At 41.0% G+C, this 26,450-nt stretch overlaps 1 long non-coding RNA gene across 1 annotated transcript in view; it reads right to left on the bottom strand.

Moving 5' to 3' along the window:
- The window catches only part of LOC125694710 (uncharacterized), a 93,895-nt gene that overhangs the window by 25,175 nt on the left and 42,270 nt on the right, over positions 1-26,450 (bottom strand). Inside the window, exon 5 of the long non-coding RNA XR_007377668.1 lies at positions 18,914-19,088. This is a non-coding gene — a long non-coding RNA (uncharacterized LOC125694710). The remainder of the gene's footprint in view (positions 1-18,913; positions 19,089-26,450) is intronic.

Raw genomic sequence — 26,450 nt, 5'->3', positions numbered from 1 at the left:
CCAAAGTGCTCAGTGCAACACCTCAGCAGCCCAAGATTCAGCATGCTTTCTGCGGCAGCACAATGACCTCAGAATCTCCTCCATGGGTGAGAGAGAGAGCAAATGAGTCTGCTATGCATTTTAGAAAATGTACTGCTTTGCCGCGGGCTAAGGTGAGCAAAAAGAAGGGTTGGACATTCGTCCTGCAGTCAGTGAGCCAGCTCTATACTGACAGGGCATCTTAATACAGTTACAAAACTACGTGGAGGGCAATGAGAGAGGGATATTCTGTCACCTAGTCACTGCTCCTTTTGTGAAGCCACACATAACACAGAGTTAATTAAAGCTTCTTCTCTGAGAAAAAGGAATGTTCCATTTGGTAAATTTAGAAACAGCTGGTTAGTTTTATCCATTACTTTTGTGCTAACATCAGTTGAGCTCATTCAGCTCTCTCTTTTTATGGAGCTGTCCTTCCTATGCTACCTGATAGCTACTAATTGCTGCAACTACATTTCTGAATTGCAAATTTTCTGCACTGATAAAAACTTTGATTGCCTGTCAGCTACACATAAGGAAAAGATCACCAGTGCTAAATGAGGTGTTCCACGCTTGGATAATAATGCCTAATGAATTATTCAAAAAAGAATGCTTGAATGAAGCAAACAATTTGAAGGGTTACTAGCAGCCGTAACAGTTCAACAGCCAAAAGAACAAAAGTATCATCCTGAAAATTACACTAATGATTAAAAAATGCGTATTAATTCCACATTTGGAGAAAAAAAGAAATGCCAATCTGATTTTAAAGGTTAATCATTATTTTTTCACTAATGCTCTAATCTCTGGGAAAAACACCCTTTACCAATATTTTGGGACGTATAATATTATGACATAACATATTTATATAATTTTCCAGGCATTAACCCACTCTGCACATTTCAAATTTCACTATAAAAGCACCAAAAGCCCTGTCTGAAAACCAGTACTGTCCACAGGGTCTTCTCCATTGCTTCACATCATCATCGGATCGGACCCATCAACGGGCACTGGAGTATCACTGGATGCCTGGCAGTCAGGCACCACAGATGCTGTGCAGTGCTCACAGGCAATGGGTTTTCGAGTAATTCAGAGTGTCTGGATCACTCCAGAGTGACTTTGGTGTGGGGAAGACAGAGTCCTGCTCTTACCATCCACTTCGTGGAAAGATTTGCTAAACGAGAAAGCAGGTGGCAGAAACAAAACCCACGCATTCGAATTAAAACAAAAGCAATATCTGTGTTCACAGAACTGCTAAAATTAGTAACTCCTTCCAGGCTAGATTTGATTGTAGCTTTTAAAAAAGCGGATGGTGCAGAAAGAAGTGCTGCCTGCTAAAGGGAGAAAGAACGAAGGAAAATAAATCCTTAATAAAGCATGAGAATTTCATGGATGTCCAACGCTGACACATTTTCAGCTTTCATAAAAAATATATTTCCACCACTAAAAGCGATAATTTATTATGACAGACTTCTCCAGTTGCCAAAAAAAAAAAAAAAAGAAAAATCTGAGACCTAAATCCTAAGGAACATCTCCTGCAAGATACTAGCATTGCATATAGATGAAATAGAGCAGCGCAACAGCAGCAGCACGTTTATCTGCTTTGCTGTTGAAAACCTCCCAAATGTTGTGGTTGGAACTGAGCTAGCGAGGACACGCCATCATTTGCTGAGAGGGATCACAGAGACAATAATACGTTCACTGTGCTAAGGAAGGATTTCTCAGATAGCCTTTATGAACAAGAAACCCAGTCAACCACTTAGCTACCTCTGCTGCAATTTTACAGCTATAAAGCCCTTGGTATTAGATGCCAATTAGTGATTTTATTATAAAGATGTTCAATGTCAAGATAACACTTCTTCTCATTTCTGGCAGTGACACTGAATGGTGGATAGAAGAAATGACTTCAGGAAAGCTTAGCTGACCATCTGCTTAGGCCTGCTCACTCACTGATGATTAATCCTTTCCCTCGAGGACAATGTCTCCATGTGTTTCTCTTGCTGTCTTTTTAATGTCACAAAAAGAGGCTGATAAACACATTCAAGTCACAATTAAAAAACATTTTAACTGACCAGTTGCCACTGATGATATTATTAGACAGTTTTAGTCACTGTTGTAACAATGCGTTTAGTGGTGTTGATGTGAAGTGGAGATGAAGTTTCCTTAATGTGCCTCCTACCTATTTCTACGTTCAAGTGACATTTAAGTGCTTACCTTGATGCATTCAAACAAGCAGTTGGCAATGGTGCAGGGAAAGGTTTGTTTTTATATCACAGAGACAAAACAGGACGGTGTGGTAGCTGCTTTTTGCCCTTGCTTGGGGTGGGGGAGAAAGGAGGAAGTGGACCAAAAGATCTAACAGAGGTTTTAGGGAGATTGCAGTGATTCCTTCTGGGCTCGTGTAAGTTTCTGCCAAATGCACAACTGATTGGTTTTTTATTTCATCACAATGGGTTTTGCAGCACAGCTGTGGGCTCATGGGTCTGGTAAACATGCAGGAGTTATCTGTGTGCCGGAATATCATGGTGGTGACGTGGAAGTTGCTATAATAAAGAACCAAGCAATACTGGGTCCTGCTTCTTTTCTCTCGCGGCAGACTGCATGAATTTTGCTCCACTTAGGAGGCAATCTCATGCTTACAATACTTTACAGACCCGTCCTGATGAAGAGGTGATTTGCCAGGAACAAACCTTCGCTGACAAATGAGGGGACCAGCTTTCATAAGGGCTGGCAGTTGCAGAGCTCAGCACCTCTGGCCTCAGATCATATCTTACTTCAAATACAGACTTACGGGCCCAATTTCTTGTGCTCAGGGCCTGACCTAACTTTTCATTTCTTCCCCTGCCTTACATTGCACAGCATACTTTAATTGCTCCAGTTGACCCACACATGCAAATAACAGAATAGTGTTTCTTAGCAGTGCTGTCATGGAAGCACTCTAATTCCCAAGTGGCTAGGCTGATTTATCACCTACCTGATCTTCAGCAAATTCAGCCAGCAGAACAGTTAATGATGATCTGCTAGCAATTGGCTGTAAATATCATCCAACACCTATGAAATTAGTGGTTTCAAACTTCATGTCTACATCATTATGTTTACTTTTATGAGATCTCTAAACTAGAGCGTATCAACCTCTGACAGATGAAATGCGCTGAACACCTGATAAGTCAGAGATCAGATAGCCTCCAAGGAAGAAGAATAAGACCCAGTGATCCGAATCCACTTCATTCTTGTGAAGGCATCATGGAGAGGCACCAAATCCCCAGCTCCAGTGATAAATTTGAGCATCTCCACACAGACCACCTCTGTTTCCTTTGCCATTTCCAGACCTGCATTTACAATGACTGCCAGCCAGCAGATTAAAGGCTGTAGACTACCCTGTGACTTGGTGGCATTTCTATATCTTCACAAGTTTTCATATTAACAAACTGTTAGCATCAAGCCTTTCAGTATCAACGGCAGGTGGTGTTTTCTAGGAATTTAATTCAGAAAACTACCACTGCTCCTTCTGTGGCTGTATGGGATGAAGACAGACATTCTACAGCACAATCCCTCTGCAAATAGGCATCTCTTAATAGCAGTTTTGTTTATGAAACTGAGGTCACGGTATGGCTCTGAATGATCCTACTTCTCCTTTTGTCACAATGTTACAGCTTCACACCCACACATTAAAGAAAGAAAGGTTAAGACAGTATGTCAAAATTACCTGGCAAGGTCATTAAATATGCCAGTAATACCGTCTTTAACAAGAGAACATAAGGCAAAGGCCTTCCTGTTGAAATGGACACATTTACCACTATTTTATCTTAAATTTGCCACAAAATATTCACTATCTAAAAGCTACTTCTCAGTCCTAAAGGCCTAAGAAATTAAGGTAAAATGTGCCATAAGAGGAAGCAAATGAGTTATTAGGGAGGACATAAGAAGGACAGAAGCAGTTAGTGATTACTTGGTGAAGGCAGATTTGAATTCTAATTTCATTGACAAGATATGGAGTAGGATTTTCAAAAGCCCTGGGGTGACCTAGAAAACTAAATTCCGTTGATTTTTAAGCAATTAGACATTTTTGAAATTCATGCACATAACGACTAAGCAGCATTACAGCCCAGTCCAACCTGCACTGAATTTAGCAGTAGAGTTGACTCTATGAAAGATAAATCCAATACTTAGATTTCCTATAGGCTCTGCTGTTTATACATAGGTAGCATCAACCACTACAGAAACTACAGCAGATACAAAAGATAAAAATAACACACTACTTGATAGAGCAAATTCTCAGCTACAAGACACTATCTTTCAACATAGTCACCACTATAAGTTAAGCATTTTTATTAGTGTTGAGATTGGACACCATGCTTGTAAAAATCTGCACCAGTGGAGGCGACCCACTGTTTCACAGATGCTATTATGGTAGATGGTCGCTGCTAGGAAAATGCTGAGCATGCAGCCCATCTTTCATCGACCTGAACAGATGGAAAACAAAAGGTGTCAAATCCAGGCTATTTGGTGGGTGTGTTAGGACAGTGCAGCCAAGATTGGCAATGTGCTCCTCAGTCTTCAAACTGGTATGGAGCCTGGCACTATGAGAGGGAAAAGACAGATATGGAAAGAGCAGTCAAGCACGGTGTGATAGCTCACACCACAGATGGATGGACCTGTGCAGTGTAAGCCTAACAGTAACATGACAAGAAGGAAAGGGGAGGCAGCCTGAAGAAAAGGAAAGAACTTGGTACAGCAGGAAAGAGGCTCTGTGGAAGAATATAGTAAAAGAGGAGAGGTAATTACAGAGGTGGACCTTTCAGATGATTCTGACTGAAGTATTTTTTTCATATGAAGACAGCAGTAACGCATGCTGGAAACTTACTTTCTAATTAACCAAAGCAATAAATGAAAGGACAAGACTTTAAATGTTATAAATGTTTTGCTTGGAAATCATCAGGACATATACATCAACTTTCAGTGGAACTATATAGATGTTTTATACAGGGATAAGAGGAATAATCCTTGCAGATGCTCTCAAGGGATGGTTGCTGACATGGAAAACTATTTTCCCCAATCAAACTTATATTTTTAATCTGAGATGAAGGATCTAAGTCATTTAAGGGTTTTTCTGTTTACCCTTCAAGCTTCCTGGAGGCAAGAAAGAAGCCTCTGTGATCAATAGTATCAAATGATATGAAGAAGCATAGAGCAATACATAACGAAAGTACTCTTTTTTAAAACAGAGATCATCTTTTAGGTAAGAAGTCCCTTTCTACACCATAGTCTATAATTAGTCAAACAGACCAATCTTCCACAGTGGTAGAAGATAAAAAGACCTGGTTTACTGGAGTTCTTAGGAAATGGCAATAAAGCTGCAGGTTGTACCTTGAGCAAAATTTGGGATTGTTGGGTTGCTACAAGTATCAGCTAGTAATAATAATTAAAGTGCCTGTATTTCATCCTGTATTCCCTGTACTACCAGCTTTTTTTCAATGCAGTCATGACAATGTCTTTCCAGAACTGAACGTGAGGGGTAAAACTCATTAACTCCCAGCATCTAGAGCATATACTATTCAATTTCAAAAAATTCTGTACCTCGCTACTTCAGATACTTCCACTGAAATCACTTGCGCTCTATTTTAGTCTCCTATCACCTCACTTTCCTCCCTTAAAAAGATATACATCCTTTATCCTAAGAAATTTGACAGGACAATAGACAGGATTCTTCCTCCTCACAAATAAAAGCTATCATTTTCTGTCAACTCAGTGATAAACTCTGGTTAAAATTTTATATCTAAAATTTCATGACTTTAAACTTTGGAAGACAAATGATTCAGGAGCCCCAAGGAGACTGCTCAAAAATCGAGAAAACAAGAGCATCCAGGTACTCAAAAACAAAGGCTCTTACTTTAAAACTGTCTGCTAAGTCCATGAGAAGTCCAATTTAAAATGAAATCATAAGCCCAATTGCACTGACAATTGTAGGAGCAGCAGAACATCTGGCCTATACTGTTGAACCAGAAATCTATAATTAACAAAGTGTTTTTTAAGAGTTGACTCAAAAGCTGTCGAGTTTGCAACTGAATTCTACTAGTCTGAAACCGAGGAGAAATGAAAACTGCTACAAAGGCATGACTTTCGTTTCTCTTTCTGTATATATTTGATTTGCAAGATGTTTCCAAACCATAAAAAGATGGCTTTGTAAACAGAAGATGTAATACGATCCTGAAAAAGAGGCAATTCCTTGCCTTCACAAAGCAGAGCTCAGATGGTAAAAGAAACGAAGGAAAAACTAAGACAATAGTGACAGATTTTCATAGAGACATTTCAAAATGTTGACATTCAAAGTAAATTCAAAGAGATTAAATACCTTTGAGTAGTTAAGAAACAAATCACATAGATCTGTCATCGGCATAACACTGGAAGCTGAAACTAAAACCATCCTGATAACTGAAAATAACAGGAGGAGAATACTCCATAGAACTGAGGCTGCATCCACCAACAGAAAATAAGATGACTAATTTTGATTAGATGTCAATTTTAAGGAGTCAGACAGCTAAGTGTGCTATGACAGAAGTCAAGATGTCAGTGAGGACACACCGGTACACTGTGGTCATTAGGACAATTTAGACTGACTGTCTCTCCCTGTGCTGAAACACATTGAAGTACCACAGTCTCCTACCCAAATGTTACAGCATAGCACTTCCTTTAAAAAAAAGTCAGGTATTCCTTATTTTTCCCCTTCCACTCCGTCACTGTTGGCACCCCTAATTGTCTTTTCAGCCTTTTCTCTCACAAATGTCCCTATTTCCTCCCATGTCCGTTTGTACCTGGCAGCACTGGAAAAACAAGTAACAAATGGACAAGAGCAATACACACTTCAACAGGAAGACAATCAAGTGCCAAAGCCAGTCCTGTGCTCAGCTTTTAAAGTATTTTCCTTCCTGCAAGCAATTTCTAGGATATCTACCTTGCAGTAAAGATTGCTTTGTCCAAGTCTTCTAGACAGACTTTACATTTGTCGTCTTGTTATTGAGAACAATGTGTCTTATTTCACATTTCCCAGTAATAAATTTAATTTGCCATGTGTCAGCTCAATTACTGAGCTGATCTAAGGCATGATGAATATTTCTTGCCACTCATTTTGTGCTCAGTATGCATCATAATTTAGTATCATCAGCAAATACAGTGAGATTACAGTGGGTTCTTCTAGCTAGGTAATTTATTTAAAATCAAACTATGAATTCGGGAATTAAACACTCTCAGCTCTTCCCTTTTGGGGACTAAAGATCCCTCAGCAGAGAAAATTCATTTTCTCCCATGTATTACTATACTATGTCCTTCTCAGCCCCTGTTAGGTTCATCTTCAGAAGCAGCCTGTCATGTAGATCCTTATCAGAGATTTTCTGAAAACCTAGATAAAATATGTCATATGCACTGCAATTATCTACTTTATAACTCCTAAGCTCATTAAAGAGGTCAATTAGTCATTATTGCCTTTTTTAAACCCCTCTGGCAGCCTCAGGTTAGGCTTTGGCTCCTTAATGCAGGCAGTACTCAAACTGAGCAAGTGCTCCCAGGAGCCGAGCACTTCTGCAGTCAGAGCTGAGTACCAGCACTTTTAGAGGGGAAAAAAGGGAAAAAGAAAAGGAAGGTAACTGCCCACTGTTCCACTCATGTATTAAATATTGATGAAAAGGCTGAGAGATGGAAATGTAACGAAATAACATCTGAGAGAAAAAGGAAAAAAAAAACACAGAGAGAACAGGGGGGGAAGTGGGATGCGAATACTGCAGAGCACTTTTGCAAGCAGAAGCTGAAATTAGCAGGGGGGTTATCTATTTGTAAGCAGAACAAATACAATTAGATGGTCCCCCTGACAATTTTGGCTTCTGGTTGCATAAGTGCACTGCGGTGCACACACCTTCCTTACCATTTCCTCCTGTTCTGTGCTTTCCAGGTGATATCTACGAAGCAGCAAAGGAGGAATGCCTCCATTTTGAGCACTGACTGTGAGCTCCTGTCCAGGATGCCTCCCACCAGTTTGTTAGCAAAACGAGCACACAGATTTTGGACTACTATCAAGAAAACCTTCCTCCCAGCCCTGTTGCAGGACGGTGCATTGCTGGAATAAGCAAGCATTCCAAAAATCTCATGGGTGCCTTGCTCTTTCCCCACTGGCCCACTCCGGTTTCCTTGTGGGTCACAAACAAGGCCACATACACACCTTTAAAGATGGGGGAAAAAAACCAGCTCAGTATGGAGGACAGAAGGGAGAAGTGTGCCCCAGTCCCACCTGAAACTCAGCCTAAGACCGTTCTGCAGATCATGTCTTCCCTTTCGACCACAAACCCGCTCCCAACTCACCACTGTGATATTCTTTCTGCCATTGCTGCGGTGCAAATTGGAGGAGAAAAATGAAATGGAATAAGAGAATGAAAGAAGGCTATTCCTGCCTCAATCTCATTATCTCCACTGAAAAAAATGAGCAATCATGGCAGTGAGAAACAAAATCTCTAAGGAGTGCTCACTCCAGGCAGAGAAAGCAACAATAGAGGGAGAGAGAACATTAATATGTGCTTTTCAGCCAACTGTGTTCAAATTTACTACTGGACTCTATCTTACTGTTATTAATTTAGAAGTGTTTCTACTTTACTCTGTAATTTGTCCTCTACCTTTTACTGAATTAGATTTCTATTTTCCTCTTCCATTCTTTTTTCTTAGTTTTGTTTGTCAGTGTTACAGATGATCGCATTTGCAAGTTTGCTTTATCTATATTTCACAGTTGCAATCTGGGCTGTCCACTATCTTATTACTGTGTGATAAGTGATATCTGCTACGACTGCATATGAACTCGTTCCTCTCTGTTCCTTTCATATCCCTTCAAAGTTGGTTCATCTGAAATAACAAATTGTTTTCTTGCACCTGGCAATTATTATTTTGGGCTTAACAGTTCTGATTTCTAAGTTAATTTAATATGTAATCTTATCATAGTTACTCATAGACCAGGACTCTATTAAGTCAAGTTTATTTTTATTTTCTTTGCTATTAATTGCAGCCTCGTTGGAATGCACGTACATTGGCATGGACATCATTTACTAACATCCACATCTTATGTGCCTCTCAGTTAATGAGGACAACTGCTACACAGAGGCAAGTAACTCACACTAATAGCTCTGATAGCACCTTCTGTGTTTTATAGTTGTGTTTTATAGTTTTGCAGTTAGGTTAACAGCAAAGATTTCCATATAGAAAAAGCCAGTCTAGCACTATGACAAGTTAATTTACTTATTAATATCTTAATATTAGCGATGTACTGGGTTCATTTTTTTCTTTCCAGGCTCTTTTGCTACTTATGGGCCTGATTCTCCCATGGAACTTGATAATCATGCTGAATCCTATGAAAAGCCAGAGGGGTCTTCTCAGAAGCAGGGTTAGGTTAATTTGTAGCCAGCCAAACGCACAAACAGTAGAGTTAGAATAAGCAACAGAATTCAAATTCTCTTTCAGTGCTTCCCAAACTGGACATGCTGGGAACCTTGGTTCCAAATGACCTAAGATGCACTGCATTTATTATTCGCGTTAAAAATCCCTGCTGGCCTACAGCTGAAAGGAAGAGTAGATGCCGAGAGATCAATAGTGAAATATAGGAAGCCATTTGCATGGTATCACCAGTAAACAATAAGCATGTGAACAAACAGGTAAGACAGTAAATTACAAGGAACAAGTTGATGATGCTGCAAGAGAAGACGCAGGAGGAAGCTTCTACCTTACGACTGAGCAAATAGCACAGCCACAGGGAAGTGAAATAGTCTGTGCATCCCCACATATCAAATAGAAAATATTTTATTTCCTTTGACGTATTTAGAAGTCACCCTGTTTGTGATGGCATAGAATTGGTTCTGGTGGTTGTGAGTGTATGCTAATATTCTCCTCTGCTCATAAATGTAATCATAAAAATCAGTTAATGTAAACTGAGGCCACCATGGAAAAGAGTACTTGAACACCTCCACACCAGAACTATGACTAATTAAAAATGTTTCAGTACTCAGCCCTTTAGACTCAGAAGTGCTCAGATTTGCATCTCTGGCATATTAAACTCAGTGGTACTCTCTAGCAAAATCCTAAGTCTGGGAATAAATATCCTGTTCTACCAGCTGAATGCCATCATACGTGCAGTGCAGCCCATGCCAGGACCAGAGGCATTAAAGGAAAGTGCTATGTAAATCAAATGTGGGCTCACCTGCTAGGCAGCATATGTTTCACTACTGTCAAACCCAAGGGCTCTGTAAAGAATGGAGGTAGATGCTTATCTCACCATCTGAACCTTTTGCACAGATCGTGTCACAGCGTCCACATCACCAGACAGCTCTGTTGGGAAACGCAGCACCCTCTTTAACACCAGTTTGCCAGCAATCTGAGACTTGCTGGGAGTGGTTTTCTTCCATGCCTGGCAGTCTTGGCTATCTTCAGCTTTCCTGAAGTGACATGCTGGAATCCCCCCCGTGTGTACCTACCTGGAGATACGTGAGGTTCAGTGAGTTGTAAACTTTCACAACTGATTTACATGTTCCAGGTTTTAATACCCTCTCAATTCTTAAAAAGGATGAAGCAGGACAGTCCTTAGCTGCATTTGACTGAGATTGTTCTCGACATGGCCTATTTTTCATGGTAGTCATTTATTGTACTTGGCAATTAGCTATACGGCTTTTTTCATTGATTTTTCTTTCTGAATGTACTTTACTCCCATTCCCTACATGCTGGATGTGGTGTTTAGTGACATCACTTTTGTTTATTCTGCAGTCTGGCATATTTGATAATTCATTCATTTCTTCACATGACATAAATTGGCAGTGAATAAACTAAGGTTGGAAATAAAATGGTTTTGGCTGTCATAGGACGGATAAAAGCTCTGGAAAGGCTGCCCAGTAATAGGAATACTGAGGGCCAAAAACCCAACTGCTTTTTAGATGAAGCTTAATCAGTTTCTGAAAGGGTTTATAAAACCGAACAAATTGGCTCTGATAATGAGGAAATGGGTCCCAAAATACAGAATGCCTTTTCCAGGCATATAAGGGATGAGTGTGCACATGTAAGATGATTCATTGTCACACAATATCACAGCATTATGTGTATGTGCACAGAAGAATAAAATAAAATTAATCATAGTTTACTACTTGTAGACCTTTTTTTTCATTCCCTGGAAAGGCCAGCTCTAACTCTGAACCGCTATTGTTTCTGTGGGGGAAGCGTGACTCTTAAAAAAGCAAGGGATACATGCAGCCAATTCTTGATGCAGTGGGTACGTACAGTTTCTGTGTCTGCACATGTTAGCAGGCAACGAGATCCTAATTTCACAATACTTTTCACAAAGATCAGACATCACCATACATGCTTTTTTGGGCACTCGGTTGCAAACTTGCTGTTTGATAACCAAGCTGTCTTTTTTCAGGTTTCATATTTGTCTGGAGACAGATTTTGGAAGGTTGTCAGATGCACCTAACTGTAACACAGTCAGCCTAGAAGCAGTGAAGGAAATGCATGCAGAGCAAGCATTCCAGCTTCAACTTATTATTCAAATCCTGATGACAGATTGCCTTCAACAAGAAATAGACATTAGTGAAGATGTGGGAAAAGCTCAATAGCAAGATCCGGTCATATAACCATTCCCTTTGCAGTCAAGAGCTCCAGCAAGACGCTGTGTGCAACCATATCTGTGCGAAGAGCAGACATGCAAAGCAACTTCAGAGACTCCATCATCTCCCTGTGGCTCACACACACCTCACCGTAGACACAGGGAGAGGGCTGATGCCTGAGGACCCTTTTTATCCACCAGCTCCTTTCTTCTCCTATGCCCTCTGAATCTCCTTCCAGCTTAGCTTGCAGCCATGGACCTATGGTCTCTTTACTTGGCTGGTGACAAATTTCAGTCCTTTCGGTGCATTCTTCAGTTTCTCTGCATTTCTAACAATACTGGAGATGGATGGGAACTACAGTAACACAGAAAAGTACCATTCAAAATTCAAGTCAGCTCAGCAGCTGAGTCTCATAACATCCACATCTATAACACCTAGATTATATCTGCAGCCCTTATGCTGCGGTCTTGTACAGTGCAAGACAATCAGTTCCAGGGCAGCTGCCAAAATCCCCTGAAGTGCCTCAGCGCAGAACCCGGTGCCTCACACAGGAAGCTAAAAGAGAAAGGAAAAACTGCTCTGCAGCCATGATGACAGCAGATACATTGGTTGTGACCATTTGAGAACAGTCCCATCACATTCACTGTATATCAGTGGGAAGGTAAAAGGCAAACTCTTGTAATAATGTGCAATAAGCACAAGAGTTTTTAAGCCATTTTAAGAGTTTTTCTGATATTACCATGGCTGGGACTATCCCAGACCCCACATAGTGGGAAAATCTTTGAAGGTTGTATCTGTACCATAAATCATCTTAAAACTTTTTCAGACACTTCCCTGAATGCTCCCAAGCAAAACAGGTTGGAGCTGACCTTTGTCGCTTCTGGCAGAGGGTTCAGTGAGAATGTAACCATCCAACTCCACTTGCCAGAGAGCCTACAGATATTAAAAACACTGGATCACACAGGACTGAAGATAGACTTGAAAAATCAATTTAACAACAAACGGGTGCTTATCCCTATTTTAGGTCAACCTATAACACCAGGTCTCAAAGAAAACTAGTGTAAGTAAACACGTCAAAGCAACATTACTTGCAGTCTCAGTTTAGTTAATCACATTACTTTTAAATATTTAATGTCAGAAGTGCAAGGAAAATGCAGAAATTGAATTGAAACCTGATGTCAAGACATGACAATTCCAGTAACGTAATGTGTTTACATGATGGACTACTAATAAAATGCTTTATATAATCAGATGCACAATAAAAATGCCTGTAAGTAGCTTGTCATGTATTAGATGAAATGTGGAGTATTATTTGGCATCAAAACCAGCTGCTATTCCTTCAGCATCCATCCCACTTGCAGTAGTTTTAGAGATCAACGCAAAGGCATAATGGAGAAGAGAAAGAAGAGAATGATAAAGATATGAAAAATGCCTGTTTAATTATGCTCCAGATTTTATCTCTGTCTCGTATCAGCTCTATCCCTTTCCTCTCCAAGAGAAATAACTGGCATGTGCAGGATTCTGAAAGTAGATTGACACAAAGGAAGAGAATTGGCCATGTCTCCTGGCATTAATCTCCCTTCACAACAGCCTGTGATTGAGTCAGAGCTATTATTCTCACTTTCAGGTCTGAGTCACTATCAAAAAGGATGCTATTTCTCCAGCATCCTTTCCAGCAGGGATATACACTGTCTGGCAGAGATGGTATAGAGCACTTTGAGTCCTACAGAATTTGCTCTGGCTCTTGATTTTGACCTATTCACAGCTCATTCGATGAAAACACAAAAACAAAAGGACAAGGAAATAATATTGCTGTTTCAATTTCCTCATCACCTACTTTCTTACATCCGTCTCCTTTAGTTTACCCCCATGACAGCATCTAAAATGCTATCTTCCTCTGTCACTGTAACCACATTGTTTCTTGAAAACCTCTCTCCATTAAATTTTAACTCATCTCCCCTACTCCTTACATACAAAAAACCTCAACTCCCATTGCAGCTTCTCTGCTCCTTCGCCTTATGCTTACACGCATCTGAAAAGATCAAGTGGAATCCTTATTCTGCTCTGAACTTGAGATCAGGCCACCTGAAATACCTGCTCTGACTGTTCACACTTGCAGTCACCCCACAGCCCTGCTGCCGAACTCAGCATAGGGCACCCAGTGCTCTGAAACATCAGTTCTCACCTTGCACATCGTGTCTCACCTTGCACATCATATCTGCTTCCTGCCCTCAGCTTCAACTCAGCAAAGTCCAGCACTCCACCCCAATGACAAACAGAAACAAGAACAGCCCTGCATAGGAGGAAGAAGCCCAGAACCACAACGACCTGCACAGGTGAAGAAATGGTACAACGCCTGCATCCCTGACCCTGGCTTTAAAGTTCCAGTCTTTGTTTCCCCTCCAGCTCTTTCCTAAGGTGACTATGGAGCTTTTTATTTGGGTGGGGAAATGGAAGAGGCTTACTCTGGGTGGAGTACTTGCTCCCTAAATTTTCCCAGCGAATGCAGATGGGATTTGGTGCACCCAGGAACAAGAGCGGACACCTTTCAGGCTTCCTCCAGTGGTGACAGTGTCATGCTCACACCAGCAAGGAGATCTGATTCTAGCAATTACTTCTGGTCTGCTCTACTCTGAAGCTAAGAAACATCCTCCCTTTATCTTATTTCATGCTCTTCACTACAGAACCTGAGTGCTTTCCTCAGCCAAATTTCTCAGCTCACCACCTGCTTTCCCTGCAAACACCTGTGGAGATCTGAAGGCAGAACCGTGTCTGTTGTTGCAGTTATGAAAATAATGTAGGACTCACATCATGCTACCCTTATGCTTAGACCCTCTTTCATCAAGCAGCATTCCTGAATCATTTTATTGAACTCTTTTCAGGATCTGTTCCAATTTCTTCTACATTTTGAAGCACAAATATTAGGTGTGACCAGCTGTGGGTCTGGCTGGCAGATGCATTTACTCCGGATGAGACCAGGCTGAAACTGCTTTATGGTCCACCCAGCATTCATGGGAGAGCATTACATGCAGGAGATCGCAGTGCTTCTATTAGCAAAAGGATACCCTGCCAGCACACCTGGCTGCTGGTCCCCAGGGCACCTATCCTGAGCCCTGCTATCTCAGCAGCAAAGATCCTGATGCTTCAGAATGGGTCCTTTCTAGGAGACTTTGGATGGAACCATTTCTGTACGTTAGGAGTCGAGAAGATGACACCTATTTGTTGTTACCGTTGTTTGTTTGTTTTCGCCTTACCTAAAGCTCTTTTCTTTCATCATTTCCTGTCCTCTGAAAAAAAGCTCAGATACATTTTTGTGTCTGGACAAATCTCAGAGCCATCACCTAATCTTTCATCCAACATCACACTTTGCTTAAGTGACTTTACAGAACTAAGCCTATATGGAACTGACTGTAGTATTTTACTCTCGCTGTGAAATATTCTTCCCCTATGTGACACCAACTAGTCTTGAAATGCTGTAAAAATGCTGACAGAAGAAATACCAGAGAATGGTTTTAAAAAGCTTGTGAAGGATCAGTAGGTCCAGAGGTGGTTTTTTGTTTTTTTTTTTCAGCATAGGAACAGCTAGGGGACATTTAAAACCAAACGGAAAAAAATCCTAGAGGACACAAAAGATTTAGTGCATTTCAGGGAGTCACCAACATGAAAGGTAGCATATTTTGGTGGAGGCTGGAGGGGACAGGATCTGATGGACAGTATGTCAGCCCCACAGTGGTAACAGGGCGGGGGGGCAGGCAGCACTGCTGGAACAAAGGGAAAGCAATGAAATGAGAAAGGTAAATGAAGCGAAGTGTAGCATCAGGCAGAGGCCCCAACATCACAAACACAGTCACAGTGTACAGTCTCATAGATCCCCCGAGTTTTACATTGAAGAGAAGTGACAAAATCATCAGGAGAGAAATGAGAATGACCAGCAGAAGCCTGAGGAGGAACAGTGTGAGAAGAGAGTCAAAAACACTAAAGAGCTGCCTGAGGTTAGTGCTACTGGACTATGATTTATGAAGGGATACATTCAGAACTGCCTCAAAGGTTAAATGTGAGCTTGGACAAGAGCATGAGAAAAGAAAATCTTTAAGAGACCACGATATAAGCAAGATACATTGCACACATAGCTCAGCTATCACAGCTGAATCCCTGAACGGCAGCTCTTTGCCTGACCGTCCTCGAGTGGCATTCTCTTTATGTCTTTGTCATTTGAACCCAGACATCTCCACTGCTACAGCATCTGAAACACAAAAAGGAAGGAGCCCAGAAATAAGGCTGCGGAAGGCTCATTAAAATCGTACTAGCCTTTCAGGATTTGGATTTCAAATGTAAGCACTAGTCCACACATGTGCTTGCAGCATAGATTCATGTACGCACACATAGAAACATCTCGATTAGGTTGCATATTCTGCTGCTCATCAGATCTCTTGAAGTACTGTTTAGCTGTGTTTTAAAGCTTTTTTCTCACTAATCTAGATACAAATGAAAGTAATTTATGCAAACGTCTCCCACGGTGTCGCTTTGGAGACCAAATTGGTACTTCTCACCTCTCAAAGAAGAGTCATGGTAGAGTTACATTTCTAACAAGCGACTCTCATTTGGGTTTTCCCATGTCCTTTCTGCATTCTGGAAGAAGCCATCTGCCTTTCAAAGCAAGTGGTTCCACGCTTTCCTTCCCAGACCCACAAGCCACGTTCTCCCTTTGCATTTGTCCACCTACAGATTGCAGTACGGACCTCCTGAGGGGTGGAATTTGTGGCCAGTTAATTTCATTCTGCTCCATCTATAATTATGGGTATTAATCTGCTTTAGATTTGAAACATATAGACATTTTTCGCTCAGCATTGTTACATCTTTAATTACGACCTTAGGTTCAGGTGGTATAATTTTACTTCAGAGATATGCCAGAACTCAAGTACTGACATCTCCAGGTTTCCTAGAAATTGCAGGGATCATAGAAATTTAACTTGATAATTACCTCAGTATTTCAAGTCAGACAATCACCTATAAAATAATTACGGGTTGTTGTTTATCCAAATTCACTTTGCTACTAGGTTACTGCAGGTTACAATATATGATGCCTCACAGAAATAGAGGTAGAAATGTATAACATACCCAAATGCAAGGCTGTTCAACCGGACGTACAAAGAGTGCCAAAAGACAAAGAGAGGCACCTCTTTTCCAACACACAAATGCATAAAATAGTAAACACCACATTTTCAGTTAAGGGATATTCAGAATTCTTTGCTACTGTCTCTTTAGCTACAGAAATCTCTTTCCCCAGAAGACTTCCAAATGTGCAAGGATCACAATGGCACGAATAGGAGTAAAAATATCCTTCACATTCTTCTTGCATTAAATGTTCAATAACTGGCCCCGTATAATCTCTCTTCTTACACTAACAGAAGCAGCCTCAGCCAGCATTTCATCATGCCTCTTGTCACAATTATGGTGATTTAAACTGTGAACTGCTACTTGCTAGAGTTTCTTTCTTCAGCGTTGAAAAAAAAGCAATTAACAAAGTCCAAAAGGGGAATATTTTAATATCTCATAATTTGATTAGATTTTGTGTTTGTTTGCTTGTGTGTGCTTTTTGTTTGTTTGTTTGTTTGTTTTTCTCCTCAAAAAGCCAATGTTTTTGTGTTACCTCTTGCATGTAAAGATGGAGAAAAAAATTATTTGGCATGAATTCCGTCATGTTGATTCTTCTGGGTTCTCAAATATTATGATCCATGGAAAGTCTGGATTCATGCTTACTTCTACTCTTCATTAAGTCAGTTGTAGTTGAATTGCTGGTAGGGCAGGCTGCTGATACAGTAGGTGGGCATGCTGAATAAAATACATACCACAGCTGTACCTGCACTTGTCAGAGAGCCAAGCTGCTTTATGCCAGTCTGTTCTCCACTGCTTCCTGGTCATAGCCCATCTGTTTCTGAATTCATAAAATGCTGAAGAACACAAATATCTGAACCTATTATAGGTAACATGCTTCCATTAAATTCTGATTGTGGGGCTGTGCTTAACAGACTAAAATTCGTAATGCATCTCTTTCAGATTTGTCAATAAATTGGACACCCACTCACAGATATTTCAGTTGAATTCAAAGGCTTTTCTGTGTAGGGACTTTGACACATGGTGCACCTGGCCAATAGTCTTGCAGTTGTGAACAAAATCAGAACTAAAAATAACTATCAAACCAGAGTACGGAAGGTTACTAAGACAGATTAGATAAAAACCTACGTATAGGGAGAGGTCCCACAGTAGGAGCACTTACAGGTGAAGCAAGCCAGACAGCTATTAACCTGAAGCTTACCAATAGCTTAAAAGACTGCATCACCCTTCAGTTGGATTCAATAATGATAGGGCAGACAAAGACGATGGAATTAATCACACCTTACCTTGTACATATAATCTTTGCACTGGGGGTGAAACGCTCAACTTTGCAAGGTCATTTCCACAAAAACTAAGAATTAGAGGAACTCAGCAGGCTGTCAATAACTGATTTAATAGGAACAGACTTTAAACAGGAAAAGTAGGTGAAGGATCTATCCCCAGGAAATTTGCTGAGAATACCTACAGCACCTATGATTAAACTATCTGTCCTCTGGATGTCATCATTGCTCTTTTTATATGCTGTTGGTTAAAGGTGTATTTATGTAGAAAATAACTGTAGCCCTAAGGAAGCTGGCTTGGGTGCATCATTTTTGGTAGCTCAGTGCATTTCTAATTAGAATTGAATACACAAGAGTGCGGTCCAGATCATTACTATTTATGATAATCTACAATGAACCATTTTCTATAATGTAATGCAAAAAAGGACCCCCTGTGCACATTTCATTTGATGTGAATTCACATCCCTGCTTCAAGAAGCACTTTATGCCTCTTCACAAAAAATTTCCATCTTTCCATATGTGCAGCTGAGACATAGCTGCCAGTCAGCAATCCTGTTTGCAGTATTTGCAAAATCTTTCCTTTAACATGGAATCAGAAGTTCACATTTCAAAAAGAGGGCTCTTGGTTTCTCCAAAAAAAGGAAAGCCCCATTACCAGCAGTGTGTCAGAGCAGAAAGGAAACATTTAGAACACACTTCACTGTGACAAGGTCAACCCTGAAAAATTTGGTGGAGAACACAGCAAAGCAGGGCACTGCAGATATTCACCCTATTTCCACGAGAGCTGTTATAAGATATAACAGTGAAAGAGTTCAAATAGAAGCAGATCCTAAGCTAAATCGTTCTTTCAGCATGAGGCATAAGGTTGATTTCAGATCTTCTCAGTACCTTTCCAGTCCAGATGAATCCCAAGACAAGAAGGGGCTCAATGTCCTGGTGCTGTTGAGTCTGCTGGCAGGTGGTGCAGACCAAGCTGGCCTCAGCTCACTGGTAGAGGAGGCTGTCATCTGGGTACTTCTCCTGAGCTGTGCCAAATCATTTTTGGCTGCTGTCAGCATCCCTCCTGAAACAGCAGAAACAGCGTCAATTTTAGCAGCGTAGGGAACGCTCTGGAAATCTTTGAAACATAAGTATGATCTCCTTCTCCCTTCTGTATGGCCATTGCACACTGAGCATTATCAGAGAGCTACAATGCATCAAAAATAATAAAAACATCACTTTTTTGCAGAGGAATTATCGTTGAACTTTCTGAGAGAGAAGCTGCCCAAGTGGTACAAGATAATGCTCAACATATTCCTTCCTAGCAACAAGCATTCTCCTCTCACAAGATCAGCCTGAGTCGCAGTTTGCACAGGAGCAGAGGGACAGGGGTCCAGCTTCATCCAAAGATTAGTTAGGTGTCATTCAGGAAATTGCTTATGCTTAGGTCTGCAGAAAGCAACTGAACTGAACTTTGTGAGACGGAGAGATGGTTTTGTGCCAAGACTCTGAGCTCCTGGTCAGCCAAGCAAAGAGGCACTTAGAGCCTGTTAGTTTCCCACATGCCTATGATGTCGTGGGGAACAGCCACAAGCTCGTACTATCAGCAGGGCTGAACAACTCAGCATATTTTTAATGCCTCAGCCCCAAGAGAATCATACAATTTGGTAGGTCACAGGTAGAGCAGAATCTTTTAGGTGAGCTAAGTGGGCAAATTCCTAAAAATGGATACAGGACTTTCCTAGTGGACTTTCCTAGTGTGGAGAGTTTTCTCAGCCTTTTACATAGTAGCTCAGCAGGAAGCATACCAAATTCCGAGGAAAAAGGCTATTTCCAGGTGTTCTTATTTCCAGCTAAGCTGAAACAGAGCAGCAGGTCACAGAAGAAGAAAAAAATGGCTGGATTCTCCTCTCCCAGGGAAGGGCCCCAGCCATGAGAGAAATCAAAGTGTTGCGCCCTTGTTCTGAGTCTCTTCAGCTCAGTTAACCCTTTTCATTTAATGCAAGCAGAGAAGCTTAAAAAGTTTCCTTCCCCATATTCCAATATCCTCTAAGTGGAAGCAGGGCACTGCCCTTGCCTTCTTTTGGAAGGACGTCTGCTTGGTTTGTTTTTTTAAAAAGATGTGTATACTTTGCCTGCTTTCATGACAAGTTCCCTATTGCCAGTCTAAATACTACAGAGTGTACCTACTGTCTTGCTGAAATGCTGCTCTGCATTCAGCTTGCTAGGGTTTTATGCATCTTCCAGCAAGGCAGTCCATGGACAGGTAGACCTGAGCCCCTCCACCTGCTTGCCACACCAGCAGGACATGTGGCAGAACTGATCTGAACCCAACAGAGCTACATTTTTCCAGTATTGACATGCACAGGCTCTTAGGGCCTCACTAATAAGGATATAACGATGCGTCATCGTGGTTTTATGGCTTCCAGATCAGAGCTAACCTCAGCTTCATAGGGACACTGAGATACTCTGCCCTTAGAGAAGGGCCAAACAGTCTGCAAACATCTCACCGGGTGTCACAGAGTCAAGCCCATCCTGCTTATCCAACATAGAAGGGTTGTGTCAGTTCATTCCTTACAGCTGGTATAGCGTTTTGTAGAGAAGTATGAAGCAATGTTATTAGAAATGTGGTTCGGGCTGCTCAGTCTATTGTTTTTAAGCTTCCTCTGGAGATGCAAAAACATGGCTAGAAAAATAACTTTGATGTGCTGCCCCATTTCAACACTGGAGTTTTGCCTTGCATGTTAATGTGTATGTTTTCATGCCTCAGCTACACTAACTGTGCTCCTTTCCTGTTTCTATTTATTTTGGAAGCAATATATGTTTACTAAATCAGTTGAAAAGTGTTAATGATCAGCTCACAGAATACTAATGTGGACTCAAATTACTTTCACATGAATCAAGACAAATTAAAAAATACTATTTGATCATAAACTGCTTGAATCCTTCTCACAAGAATTCCAATATCTCAGAATAATGATTCCTTCTTTTCACGTTGTTAATATCTCCTTAGAAATTTAAATTGATCAGAAAGGTGTAGGGATAAGAATGTGTGGATTATCTCTGGTTCTAGCAACAGAGAAGAGTGAAATAAACCCTATGCATATATGTATATGTGGCAGGAAGGAAGGTATCCAAACTGTTTGCCCTAAAAGCCATGTCTCTTCCATAGTCCTGAAAAAGTAGGAGACGTGAAAGAGTTGTGACATGGGTACACCTAACCCTACTTGCAGCTTATTTTTCTGCCCCGAGAAACAAATATGAAATCTGAAGACTAGTAAACCTAAAAGGCAAAATGGCTCCAGCATAAATTCGTATTTCTCTCCAGAAAATTCCCTAAAATTGAAGCTTAACAAAGATGAACAGATTTCAGTGACAATTCAGGCTTATCCTGTCTCAATCAGAAACAAAGCTGGGTTTCAGAACTGCCTTTCAACTATACCCTATATTCTGGTGGTACCAACTTCTAAACTATTAGGTTCCTACAAGTTCTACTGCAAGAGGGTAACCCAGTTGAGTGATTCTTGCTGGAGAAAGGAAGGCAACTCAGCCATTGCAGTACACAGCCCAGCTGGGAGCAGCGTGCAGGCTAAGGTCATATGCCATGCCCACCAGCTATACCTGCACACGGGTGACAAAGAATACACAACCTCTCACAAACCAGGCTTTAGCAGTTTTGCTGTGAAAGCCATTTTGCTTGTAATCTGTTAAAGTGTACTGTCTTCAGGCTCATGGGTGTTGCAAGTTAGTCTCTCGGTGCTTTACTGTACAGGAACATACAAATGCTACGCTAGTAAAACACTTCTCAAGATAACACAAATAGTGGCTTTGCTGGGCAAGTCAAACCAGCATCGGAGAGCAAAGCAGTACTGGTGGGTAAAAGCCATTTTGCTAAGATAACTGAGCCTATGCAAGGGGCTCACTAGCTCCCGATGTGCTGAAGCTGTGCAAGCAGAGCAGCCCGCAGTGCAGAGCAGCACTGGGCACTATGCCCCCTACTTTCTCTCACAGCAGGCTGACAGCTTATGGTGATAATGCTAATCACTCTATCTGTCCTGTAAGCTGATCCATGAGGAGGTAGTGGATACTCCTCTTCTTGCTCACATTTTCCTTACCCATGAAAGAATAATTGCTGGCACAACAACCTTTGTCAGAGGTGTCCCAAACTGTGATTTAGGAATGTAAGGAAGGACGTAAAGCAGGGTTTAGCTCCTCCACTACTACCTTGCAGAATCCAGGTAGAACATTCAGCTGTTCTTTATTTTTTATACAAAAATGTAATCTATTGTAGATATTTTATGCATGGAAATTAAGACTCGTCTAAGAAACTATCAGAAGGAATAGGCTCTCCAACCTATTCTATTTCATTCAAGATAATTTTATCCAACCAATTTTTAACAAATTTAAAACATTGCCCATATCTACTTTGGCTATGAGGCGCTGGTAATCAAGTCAAGCACCATTGACTATGGGAATAGTGAACTGTAGAAAATGACTTCTCAGCATTATGTAGTGTCACAGCACAATTTAAATAACACATTCATTATTCAAGGTCTCCTAATTCGTACGTACAGAAATAGATACAGAGAGCTAAAAGAGGCTTTCAAGCTTTCAACAGTTAAATAAATAAGCGACCAATATCATTACAAGTGTATTGTACACTCTTTAAATATCTTCTAGACTGTTGGAAAGTCCTTCCAAAAGTAAATTCAATAATATGAAGTGCTAATGTAGGATGAGAGATGCAGATGTGGTAGAAACGTCCATTGCATACTTACACCACTTTTAAATGAATGAACAGAAGATTTGAGAGAAACTGTGCAGTCTGGGCAGGAATATCAGGCATTATTACGCTGATGTACAACAGGGCTCTTACAACTGTGATTACAGAAATCTAATATTGAAGTCATGCTCTTTTCTGTAATTTCAGTAGATGTCAGTATTTGTTTCTGTGCAAGGCAGAATTTATTGCAGAGATTGCTGTCTTGATTTTTGTAAGCATTTAGAAGATTCCAAAGGGAAATTGTTGCAATTGCATCCTATCTGACAATTCTGGTAGGAGCACAGGTGAAGAACATTATATAGCTTTTTTTTTCGTGGTACCCAAACCAGTTTCATATAATTTCTGTAACACAGCAATTTCAGACTATACTTAGATGCAAGATGTGAAATATAACTGCTCATATAAAGATATAATAACCTGAGCTGTTCATAAGTCACTTCTGAGGAAATCTACCAACCTGATATTTGCCCGCACATTTTTAAGAGGCCCTCCCTGCAACTCCTTTCCTCTCTTGTATTTCATTTTATCACATTCAAATTTACTCTGTAACTTTGCCTCTGCCTTGCTGCCATGCTCTGTCCTGCACAAAAAGCACCCTCTCTTTCTTAATATTCCTCTGTGTCAGCAAGTTAGGGAAGCATCAGTTCAATCCTAAGGCATTTCCACTCTTCATGGCAACCCCATGAGTAGAATTTTCTTTTTATGCTGATTACTTCTCCATATGCAATCCTTCCTCACTCATAACTAAGGAGGAGACATTTTGTATTTACCAAAGGAGAAGAACACATACAAACTGTCCCTGGTGACCTGTAAGCCCCTCCTGCAGCAGGTCACGGCCAGGAGATCAGGACTGTGAGTATGCTGTATACAGCACTTCCCCTATGAGGCACCAACACTCTTTTTGCCTTAAGGCTGATGGAAATTGGCTTTAGTGAAGTCAGCTGAACTGCATGAAGTTGCAGTGGATTTGGTTTCACGTTACCTAGCTGTTGAAAGTGATCACCAAGCCGCATCACTCATTTACTGAGCACAGTGTATGAATCTCTGCCTCCCCTGATGTCTGTGTTGCTCTTTTTGCGAGCTAAATATGTACACGAGCATGTAGGTCAGGCCAAAATTCATCCTTGCCCAGTATCCTGTCTTTGGGCTATTAGCAGGAGTTTTCAGAGAATGAGAATAAGAAACAGGACAAATCAGAAAGCCTTCTACATACTCCCTCAGCTTCTAGCAATCAGCTGCTTAGAGGACTTCCCGAACGAGGGCTTGCCAAAGTACCATCATGCTAATAATCCCCCATGGACCTCATGTCAGTACTATATCTCATTTTTTTGAACTCCTAACATCCTGGGGAACGAGGTCCACAAAATAATTATGCCCTGCATGACAAAAGTTTGCTTTAAATTCCCTGTGTGGCTGTACCATCGGAACCCCCTTAGGTCCTGTATCGTCAGAAACAATGCATTAGTCACTCATTAATCACTTTCTCCATGACATTCATTACTGTGCACATTTCTGTCTTTCCCCCTTAGTGGTTCCTCCGAAGGCTCTTTGATTATTTACTCTCTCCGTACCATCTTTCCCTGTACCCTCTCCAGCCCTGTCCCTTCGAAACACAGCATCAAATATAAGATACAAGATGAGGGCATAGAAGCAGGGTGTGCAGTATAGATTCTAGTGGTCTGATGTGAGTGGTCTTTCACATAATTGAGCTTTACCTCAGCCAGTCCTAGAATAAAAATCAATATAACAATTAAAATAGTACTGGCTAACAAATGGTACAAGTAATATATAGGCTGGTTTCTTAAGGAATAACATTAAACACCACCAGTAAAAAAGCAGAATTTAAAAATTCCAAAAAAAAAAAAAAAAAAAAAGATAAGTGTTTCTCAAACTAAACAGTCAGTTCTTTTCCCAACATCTAGTGATGAAAGCCTCTTTGCTTGGGGAGGAAATTCTCAGAGAAGTTTACCACTTCAGGGGAATGAGAAATAAAGGGAAATGCAGAGCTGACTCCTGAGGTCTCTGTGATGAAGCAGACAATTTCATCTGCTCTGCTATTGACCCCTTGAACAGGGTTTCAGAAAATCCATGCATTTAAGAAACACTACATGACAGCTTATTACTTGCTAGAACGGTCACTTATCTCCGGCTACAAGTGACTCAGCTGAACAAATATCTTCTCATACATTATCATGTATCTGTTAGCAACAAAATTGGTTTTCTTATGCATAGTCAGCATTACACTTTTTCTCTCCCAAAGGCAAAAACTAAGGTACACTTAGGCTGAAGAGCTCAGCATCTGAATACTACTCTTTTAGATGCAGCTGTGCCTCCAGACTGTGCCACAGCACATAAAGAGTTGGGCTTCTCAGTGCTGCTGACTTTGCATCCGCTAATTCTTGCTATTCCTTTAATTCATAGGAGAACTGAAGCATCTCTTCACAAGGAGAAAGCATGTTTGCAGTCACAGCCAATGGGAGGCAAAATCCTAGCAAGAATGCAACCATCTGCAAACAGTTTGGCCTCAGCACAGGTTGAGCCTCATGCAGCCAACATGGCCACTAAAAGCCTTGCCCTCATTATGGCTTTCCTTTTCTCTTCTTTCCCAGTGAAACAAAACTTCTGCATTCAAAAAATGTTTTTTATAGAACAGCCAGCAACTGATTCAACAGACAGTACTTCAGCCTATTTCACTGGGATCTGGAACTGCCCTCTTCAAACCACCCTTAAGAATCTGTACCCCTAAGAACCCTTTATGAGTTAAGCAAACAGACTTTGTCTGGTGCACAAACCACATGCAGGTGATTGAGATCCAGGCTGTCAATAGTTGTGCAAGAGTGTACACCCAGATATCATGCTCAGTGTAACTGAAAGCATTGCTGCTTCTTTGATCTTTCAAATCAGTGGATATTTGGATAGTCTTCGAGGAAACATTAATATGCCAAGGCTTCTCTGCTATCATTAAGAAAACACTGAACAGGATAAGCAGGCATCTCTTGTTCTGCTGGCTTTACTCATCTAAAAGCTCTTCTGTCTATTGACAGTAGCTGTCGCAAATACCATAAAATATGTATGTGAAAGTAACTCATTTACCCAGACGTTGGAATAGAGATGGAAAAATGGAGTCTGCTGTTGTTTATCTTTTACTGCATCAATGTTTTGACTTTCTCCTCAAGCAATAAGGATCACACACCCAGTCCCAGTGAATGCCCACCACCCCAGAGAAGAGGCAAATCCCAAGCGGTGGCATTTCTTAAGGGCAATCCTTCCACTGCAGCTGCAGATCTTCCGGTGGGACTGCATGGCCCTCCTGCTGTCAGAGCTACTTCAAGTTCACCAAATGACAACCATCTCCTCATCTATAGAAAGTATCCAGCCAGAGCCTTTTGGGTCCCCTACTGTTTCTTTCTTGCTCGCTCTCACCATTAACACTGAGCAGGGCTGTTTTTGTAATAGAAGTGATGCAAATTCCAAAGGCCAATCAGAGGACACTAACGTATACCAGTGGTGCAAGCCTAGCAAATCAGATTAGCAAGCCAAGGTTGGCAAACCAGTTTCTTGCTGCAGCAAAGAGTAGCTTAAGCTGCCCAAGATACCACGTACAAATGGTAACATTTACCCTTCCACTGTCCAGGTATAACCAGCCATTTTGCCAGGTGATGG

This window comes from Lagopus muta, chromosome 6 (genome assembly GCF_023343835.1).
Source record: "Lagopus muta isolate bLagMut1 chromosome 6, bLagMut1 primary, whole genome shotgun sequence".
Lineage (NCBI taxonomy): Eukaryota > Metazoa > Chordata > Aves > Galliformes > Phasianidae > Lagopus > Lagopus muta.
Note: the sequence above shows the minus strand (reverse complement) of the source record. Positions and strands in the feature narration are given on the sequence as shown.